The following is a 9,508-nucleotide window of genomic DNA, read 5'->3' as shown; positions in this document are numbered from 1 at the left end:
TTCCGGCGCCTCAAAATCTGTTAACCTTTGCAAATCACACCTTATCCCTTATAATGGTCCATGTTTCAATACTTAAATATCAGAATACTTCACACATGTACGATGATATGTCCCAAAATAACAATCCGAAAAATGTTTGGCCCTGTTGGATGAAACCCTGGCACGGCTGCAACTCCGTGTGGATTCAGCAGATGTCACTTGAGTCATCGTTACCGCTACCGTTTCCTACTCTTTCCACTGTGCTGTCCCACGCAAAGGCGGGTGTAATTTTTCCTGCTGGGTTTTTGTGGAAGCCGATTCTAAGTTGCATTTCGCTGCGAGCTGGGCTGCGGAGGGTCTCTGAGCGGGAACTTCATGCTTGCGAGAAATACTGTGGCTGCCTTTGCGGGGAAATCATTTGCCGGCGACGTGTCCGTGATTCTGCTGGTGAGTAGGGATTTACTGTAGGAAGTGATCTTTTCGTGAGGGTTTTTACTTTAAAAAACCGCTGGAGTTTTTTCCGTGTCCTGCTCGTGAATGCTTTGACAACTACAGATGAACTTCGTTACATGTTCATGGTGCAAGCTTTGTTACACAATGATTACTCCGTGACAGTGAGCTTCAGAAAGGGTTTAAGATGACATTTTACATTGCCTTTTTTAAACGAAAACGTTTCGAAATACGTAACGACACTACTTTTATAGGTTTTATTGGCAGATACAGTATATTGTTGTGATCCTCGGCGTGGTTTGTCGGTTTAGTATGTCGGGAATTAACTGGGCTTTTATGTGGTACTTTCATTTTAGTAGTTATTTTTTTAAGTCTCAGGTGTAAAACCTTCAGAGCGATTTTGAAACTAAGTAAATGTCCAGTTCTGTTTGGAACTACGTACTTGTTAAATAACACTGGGCACCTCGGTTAGACACCGTTCACAAACTGAAAATTCATAATTGGACTATAGTTTGTTGTTAGGGATTATTCACACAAGTGATCGTTTTTTCCTTATAAAGCTCTTCAGTAGATCTAAATAATAGCTGTCGCCACAGAGGAATGAAAGTTTAAGCAAACTGATTCCAGGCCAATGGCACAGACCAAGAAAGACTGCGTGCACACCAGGATTACGAAACAACTGGTGGGCAATGGATTTTAATTGCCAAAAATCGTTGCTTTCTGTTTTCCCTTTTGATATTAAAGGGGTTTCCAGTATGTCCGCAACTAAGTCCTGACTTTTTTAGAAGAAAACACAGACTTTTTATAGTCTCATTTGTTTTCTGCTGCTTTACAAGGCGTTAAAAACAAAACGGAACAGCAGTCTTGAGTCTCGGATGAATTGATACTTACATTGATAATCGCTTTTTGAAATGTTTTAAAACTTCGAAAACGGTATCATGGAGAAAGGATTTTTTTAGATACAATAAAGTCCTGAAGTGTTTTTATTAATCAGTGTACGTTCTAAACGAAGTTACGTTTTCATGTTTCTGATTGGCTCAGATGAGAAACATAATTAAATATGGATTGATAAGCACACAGCTAGATGTTGACTTCGGAAATTACCGATCATGTAATCTGGGAATCCTGCCCATCATTTGTGCTTATTTAACATATCCTTTGCACATGACGGTACTTTTAACAGCGCTTGTCAGATCAGATGTTCTTTCCTGCTAGTGCCTTTTAGTTTCCCGTAAAAGCAAAAGATAAAACTGATGGACTGAAGCTGGTGGTTTCTTTTCCAAGAGTAGCTCTCGGCATAATGTGCAATTCTAATGACATCAGAAGGAATATACTGTACTACTGCTATCATTAAGCAATGAACAACATGGTTATTTCTTGTGCACAAAACACATCTCAAGAACTTATTGTTTTCTAGTGGTGCTGGCTACAGTACGTATCATGTCATGTGTGACTCTTAACAACTCAACCGAAACCTTTATGTAATTTTAAGATGATGGTGAATTGTTTACTGCGTGTGAACATTTAATGGTAAACCCATGACACGGAAGAATAATTCTGTTTTTAATTACATTGTCATTGCTTCTGGCGAGCTAGCAGTTGGTCCCTTAACGTTTCTCATTCTTTATCAAAAGGAAGTTTTCTACTTTACTGTCCAGGATATTATTTATGATAGATATTGAGGATATTCTGATATTTGTACTTATTGTCCAGTCGCTCAGTGTGTGATTTACAGTGTATAATTACATTATCACATAAGCTGTACTAAAGAACATTTTGTGAGGCTGGCTTTGAAAGTCATTACTAGTCAGTAAAAATAAAAATGTTTTGAAATAGGAGTGTTTTAATCGTCAGCTGGTCTAGGTCAGGAAACAGGTGTCTGTGTTTCCAGAGACCTCAGGAAGCGATGTTTCTGGAAATATTTTTCCCTGCTGAATTTTATGGACAGTAGGTTTCGTAGAAGTATGAATTGCTGCTTTTGAAAGGGCAAGTGCATTACAGCAGGATGTGTCATGCAGGCGCAATTCCAAGACAGAAGAAAAAAAAACTTTATTTTGATGAAGGTGTACCCCCACAATTTCAGCTGGATAGGGAGAAACGTTAATAGAGCAGTGCCTATCCAGACAAAAGCAGAAATATACTCCTCAGCCTCAGTCTTCTAGATCAGATCAAACAAGGGGCTGATTCATTCAAGGTTCCCACCTGTGGGAGATATCAGCTGCCCAGTTATCATTTTCACCTGTTACCATTCACAGCACTTTTTTTTTACTCTATGGGACAGCATGATTAATAAACAGCATGACTGAGCTGATTTCTGAATCTGCTCCTATTTACTTGTTTCTTGCCTCTTGGACAGCCTCTCTTGACAGCTGGAGGGCAGGCAGAAAGCTTTGTAAAAGCTGGGGGAAAGGGACACTTTCCTCCAATGTGTGGGAGTAAGGTACCACTGTAAAGCGCTTTGAGTGGAGTGTCAAGAAAAGCGCTATATAAGTGTAAGCAATTATTATTATTATTATTATTATTATTATTATTATTATTATTATTATTATTACCACTGTGGAGAGTTACTGCAGCACCAGCTGACTCAGCTCAGCTCACTTGTGCTCCTTAGGTCACTGGTGTTGTTGTGGCATCATATACCCAAGCCTCCCAAGTCCAAGTCATTTGGGATTGAAGTTATTAGTGAACTGTACTTCTCAAGCCTAACTTCCTTGGATTCGAATTCCACCCTTTGTGCTATATACCTAAGCATTTTCTTTTGCTTTTTAATTGCTTTCCCACATCTGTCTGCATGAGGATATAGAATAATCAGCTTAAATGCCCAGATTTCTTTTGTGTGTGTAAAGTTCTCCAGCGCAGAAGTACCTCGTGTGACTTGCATAATGTAGTTTCTCATTTCAGTGGGGACCACTTTGTGCTCCCCAAAATGTTGAATTTTATTTCCCACCTGACAGCCCATCATTGGTATTGGCTAAGTATATTTGTAGCTCCCCGGGTGCTGTTCCTGTGTTTGACCTTCCCCCCGCAACCGTCTAGTATCATCTGCAGATTTGATTAGTTTGCTGACCACACAAGAATGAATGTTAACAAACATATCCTGTCTGTTACACATTGTAAAACATGGCCATTGTGGGCTACTTTGAAATTAGCTGTGTGATCCTTGCTATAGCATGTGCAAGAGATAATCAGAAATTGCATCACACAATAAACTACTGTTAATCTCCTTAAGAGACCTTAGTGGTTTGTGGACATAAGATTTAAAAACACAAAAGAATCCATTCTCATTTAAAAAGTTTGTGTTGTTATCGCTGTGCTTTATAAATCCTAAATTAGAAATGTTATATAAACACACTAAAACTATAATCTACTGATCATTTTATGAACAGACGGAATGCTTTGTAAAAGGTTTTAAGCCAGACTTTGGTCATCACTCAGCATGTTGCTAATGTTTAGGATATTCAGTGCAAATGATTGCTAGTGTACAACAAATCCTGTATGATCCTACCCTGTGGTTACGATATCATCTGTAGTATTAGAGACCAATCCCAATATTGTAATATAGGGCACATTCAAAATAATCCTCAGTAATGTTTTAATTTCCTGTCTTCTTATTGGAATCTATAGTTTCGGTGACAGTTTTGACAAAATCACAGTTTTGTATGCTGTCTAGGTGCCTTTTCTTGCTGTTTATGGAGTGTTATGAAGAGAAACATTGTCACTGGTCACTGTTTTCCATTCTGAAGCAGAAACATGTGAAGAGAAAAAGCATCTGGTAATGTTCCTGTCCTGTACAAATTCTTGCATTGGGTAAAGGTGGACTGAAAGGCATTATAAGAAAATTATCATTTTTAATTAGTAACCACAAACAGTCCAGTGCCAAAGATGTTTTTTTTATATATATATTCAAAGGCCTATATATTTCTTTCTGTATTTCTGGCTTTCAAAAGATGTTCCCCTTTTGTCTTCATGCTTGCATGTCAGGAGTTTTGTGTTGATGAGGTGTCAGGAAGTGTTAATGGGTTTCTTAGTTACTCAGCTGTTCAGTTTGGGAAATTTACTGCTACTGACATGAAATCTTTAATTAGTGCATTAAAAGCAGGATTGGCAAAGAACAATTGATTGCTGTCTGCTAGATTTGTCAGTGAGGTTTCATGGTAGGGAGGCAGATAGCACTGCTGCTTCACAGATCTTCGGTTCCAGGTTTGATTCCAGACTGTGGTGCCTTTTGTGTAGAATTAGGTATTCCTTTCCTGTCTAAAGAGGTTTCCTCCAGGTGCTCCAGTTATCCTCCTACATTCCAAAGACATGCTTTCTAGGTTAAACGTTGTCTCGAAATTTCCCTTTATGTTTCGTCTATGCATGTGTGCACTGTAAAAAACTGCTGTGCCATCCAGGGTGCAGTCTTGCATTGTGGGACAGATGTGTACTGTACGTGAATATGTACATGCTTGTGTTTGTGAATGTCTGTGTTCACAGGAGCTCATTGTTTTCTTTAAGTGTGTGTTCCAGGACGAGATATCAATGTTTTTTTCTCTGTGTTTGAACAGACTTAACTACAGAGGGGCTCATAAGCGACATTTTACTCTGTTCAACTGGGAGGATTATAATTCCCCCTTTATTGTGCAGAAGCTTGGTGCGTAAGACATACAGTATAAAGAGATGGTGTTGCAGGATATCAATTTGGACTGTTATACAATTTCTTAAGATAGAGGTTCATATTCTGAAGATTCAGTAGTTCTTCTGTTCAGCCTTTGCCTAAAATTGTCAAGTTTGAAAATAATAGCAGTAACATGTAGATGCTCTCTTTGTCAAGTGATCCAAACACTATGTCTTTCTTATCAAAGCTGTGTTTTGTGCTTGTGGCATTAGTTTGTGGAATTAGAATGAAATCTTCTGCAATTTCTTATTTTATTTGGTCTGCAGAGAATGTTCTAATTTTAGGAAACGAAAAAGTAAGAGTTGTGTTGGCCCAGTTTTTCCTGTGTGTTGTCCGGAACATTGGAACATTGGAACTTAGGAACATTGATTGGAAAAAGCTGGGGTCCCAGAGTTCTGTAATCAAGGGTTTGAATTTGGATCATGGCCACAGGTAGCTGCGACTTGAATTCCTCCAGCTTTGGCACATAATTGGCATTATCGGCTTAGCGCTGCCAAGTTTTGGAGTGGAGTTAGGCACTCCGAACTCTTTCTACCACACAGTGACCACTGTAGCCTCCCAGGCTCTTACAGGCATGCCTCTCCTCCAATCAGGGCATGGTACCCGTGATGTGTCAAGAGATGAGTGGCTGAGAGGTGGGCGGGTCTGAGGCCTGCATTCCCTCATTCTCCCGTGTGTGGTCTCAGGGTCTGTACCTATGAGCAGAGAGGTGAAAAATCATACAATTGGTGATTCAAAATTGGATGGGCACACCAAAAAATCATCAGCCTGTCTAGAAAATAGAATTACCACAATCCCAATTCAAAGTATTACACTGGCTGCTTGTAGTATTTGTCACTAATATTAATATTTGTAATTAAAGGTAATGACTTGTTCTTCAGTATGCCTTATTTTCACTTTTGTAAAGTACTGTCCCTGTAATGCCAGGCTGCAATCCTATATACAGTAAATTATCCTGATCACATAGAAATGTCATACCCCTCATTAACCATTTTCCAGATTTGAATAAATATATTTGAAGTTAATTTAAATATATATATATGTGTGAAATAGTGGGCATCTGAATGAATGTGTATAATTACACACATAGTGCTGTGCTGAATGGCTGAAGGACAAGCATGTTTTAATTTACAGTTTACACAGGCCTCAATTGATCTTAAAGTGAACTCATAGTTTGGCTATAGAAAATTTAGACTTATTTGTTTGACATTTGCCTCAGTTTTTTTTTTTAAACTGAAAAATTTAATTAAACTTAAGCCATCATCTGTTTTTTCTTTAACATCTTCTGGGAAGAAGATTACCTCAGCTGTAAATTTTCAATTTAATCATTTAAGAGATTTACTCAAAGAAAAACACTTATTTGAATTTTACAGTCTATTATGAAACAGATTAAGCAGGTACTGTGGCTGCACAAATAAACAGGTACTAATATCCCTATAATCCCTATAATGTATGTTGTAAAATGACAGGTTTGAATTCAGAAGTAATGTGCATTTAAGGTATAGCTGTTTGCTACGAGGGTATTGACCTGCAAAGCTGTCTCTTAAGGAGACTATGTCTCATTAGTTTGAGGCAGTGGAGCCTCATACTGTCCTGTAGCTCTGCATGCCATAACCCATTTGTGGTTGGGTGGACAGCCGAGGTGCCTGTAATACTTTATAGCACTGATGCCTGAGGCCAGAGAGATCATTTCCTCTTTATTCATTCCTCACTTTTGTTCTTGCTTGGCTGAGCAATGGTAATTTTTTGTCCATAGAAGCATCGTTATGACACCAAAGCAAAATAATCGCACGAGCTCATCGGTAAGACTAGCCCTGAAAAAAAGTTGTTTAAAGAACTTCCAACCTCAAAAGTATGTTATACAATATATTGATGTGGCTCAGCTGTCTGCAAAAAAATTTAAAGGGCTTTCCTAATGATAATTCATTTTAGATTAGCGGGTCTTTATTCCCTAGGGAGAGCTGTTATGTTCTTGTTTTCTTAAATAGAGTGGGATTTTTAATTTGGCGAGAGACCCGATGTGGACAGGCATTCAGTCAACTTAACATAGTTCACAATTTTCTCTACACTGTTCATTACCATAGATTGTGGAGGTATGGATTTGGGGGGTGCATTGAAATATGTTATTACTGGGGAGGTATCGTACATGTACTGTATAGTACATTTTGAATATGTAGGCTGATTATTTTTATCATCCCTTGTAGTGTTGCTATGACACAAGTGTAATAGGAATTGTGAGGAAGAGGTGAGGAAGAATACTCACATCTCAGGGCTGATGTGACTCACCAGACGACTTGATGGCTTTTGAGGCTGGGATACTCTTGAAACTAGCCCCCCCAGTCTCAGGTGACCAACGCGGTATCGGAACAGGAGTTTTCAGACCTTGCAGACAATTTTCACAACTTGGGTTCCTAATTGGTTCCTAACTGAAATCTGGACACCGAAGGGCCTTGAGTTCAATTTCATTTTCTTTCATGAGTGGGAGTAATTCGTTTCCCTATTAAATCCAAAGTTTATCATTGCATCTGGATGCATTTCTTCTTTTAGCATCAGAATAGAGTGTGAGCTTTCATGTGGAAATTTTTTTTCTTAACATCAATCTTATTTTTGTATAATTCTAAGTGAGTTGATCAATGTCATTCACTATCGTGAAGGCAGGGAGCAGTATTTGGGACTCAGGAACGTGCTCCAGTTGTAGACTGTTTAGTAGTCTGTAATTGTTAGTTTGTGTGTTTTTGTTTTATAACATCTTGACTTGCAGAGTATTGCGTGTTTGTTTCTCAACCACCAAATTCCCAGGAAATTAAATAAGTCAAGTGACCTCTCCTGGTATTCCATGGCATGTGAGGATGGTTTATTATTAAACACTCACAGTTTGCCTGGATTCAAAGTGGTGATAGGTCTTAATACTTAAAAGTTTATTTGTTAAACATTTCATTTTCACAGCTCTCAAAATACCGGTATAACCTCTTCTCACGTTCTTTTTAAAACGTCTGTAAAAACCGTCCGCAACACTCTTTTGCTAAATAACTTGCCTTTTTCCTATTTCTGTCTGCCCCCCCCCCTTTAGAAGAACATGATTTCATTTACAAAATTGGTCTTAAGTATGTTATAAAACAACATAGTCATACTTCTTTCTTTACATTAATTCATTCTCTAGAACTCTTACCTGCTACTACTAGGCTAAGTAGGACAAATGAGATTTCTGAAAGATATTGGTGTTATATCTTAACAAACTATATTATGGTCTGACCTTTTTTAAGAAAAATATTTAAAAATGCTAAAAGTCTCTGTTAAATAACAGAAGGTGATAATTTCTGTCAGCAACTGGGTGATGGGTAAGCACTGGCACGTGGCTTCCAGAAACACTTGACACGAGTTCCACTGACCTGGCAGCGAACTGTTTCAGTGCCCTGCCGCGGCGGGTACACAGGCCTTAGGTTCGGAGAAAAGTTTAAGCCTTTCAGGAGGAAGAATGTGTTCCAGCTTGTCCTGTAGTTTCCTTTTGAACTGTAGAAAAAACATCTTATACTGCATCATGTACAGTATAAGGCACTGTATTTTGTGATAGGAATAAGGAATAAGGTAAGTTATTTTGCCAAGAGTGTCATTATACAAGTTGCAGCAGTTTTAATGGCACCATACAGTGCTGTTTTAAAAACAGAACACGAGAAAACTTTTTTACTGGTATTCTGAGAGCTGTGAAAAAAAAAAAGTTTTATAACCTTTGAATGACCTTCTTGGGAGATGTGAACATCATCAGATTTCACACTTATTACTGCATATGCAGTATATGTACTGGTATACCTCATGGGGCTACTTCTATTAATTCAATTCAAAATAAATTATTCATCCCCCGGGCATCAGAGCTTATTGGTTAGCAGCTAATGTTTCCATTTCCCTTGCCTTAAAGGAAGATGTTCCAAAGTATAATTTTCACACTTCTTTTGTCTCAAGAAATGTGCAAGTGCCACAGCATTTCACAAGAACTGTGAACTGGTCTCTTCTTTGTCATACCAGAATCTTTCAATTAACTACAGTGTATGCTGCTACAAAGCTGCTGTAAACGTTTAAGCTTAAATTAGATTTTTCATATTTGACCCTTTAAGGTCAAATTAGTCGATAAATCTAAATACAAAATCCCCACTTCCTGTTGCATTTGTTCAGCTGCAGTAGGTGAAATTTTAGCATTTCAGTGTACCATATCACACGGAGGAAAGTTTTAGGGTAAGGAAATAAGGTGAGCAGGGACTCACCAGAATGGAATTTGTGGTTTTGGTTTTATGGTCTATTTACAGTGTGAGCTCAAAGATTACAAAGTTAAACATTTACTTGACAACTGACTTCTGTTTTGGATTTTTGTGGAAGAATCTTTCTAAAGGTTACAGTCAGAGATTTCTTGTGACTTGTTCAGATTGTTTT

The 9,508-nt window shown here is 38.2% G+C and overlaps 1 protein-coding gene across 1 annotated transcript in view; it reads left to right on the top strand.

The window, feature by feature from the left end:
- Nucleotides 1–231: 231 nt before the first annotated feature.
- The window catches only part of LOC148673630 (MOB kinase activator 3B), a 50,541-nt gene continuing 41,264 nt past the window's right edge, over nt 232–9,508 (top strand). The window contains exon 1 of the mRNA XM_088630318.1: nt 232–426. The gene's annotated coding sequence lies outside the window, so the exon portion shown is untranslated. The remainder of the gene's footprint in view (nt 427–9,508) is intronic.

Source organism: Lepisosteus platostomus, chromosome 4, assembly GCF_059453375.1.
Source record: "Lepisosteus platostomus isolate fLepPlt1 chromosome 4, fLepPlt1.hap1, whole genome shotgun sequence".
Lineage (NCBI taxonomy): Eukaryota > Metazoa > Chordata > Actinopteri > Semionotiformes > Lepisosteidae > Lepisosteus > Lepisosteus platostomus.
Note: the sequence above shows the minus strand (reverse complement) of the source record. Positions and strands in the feature narration are given on the sequence as shown.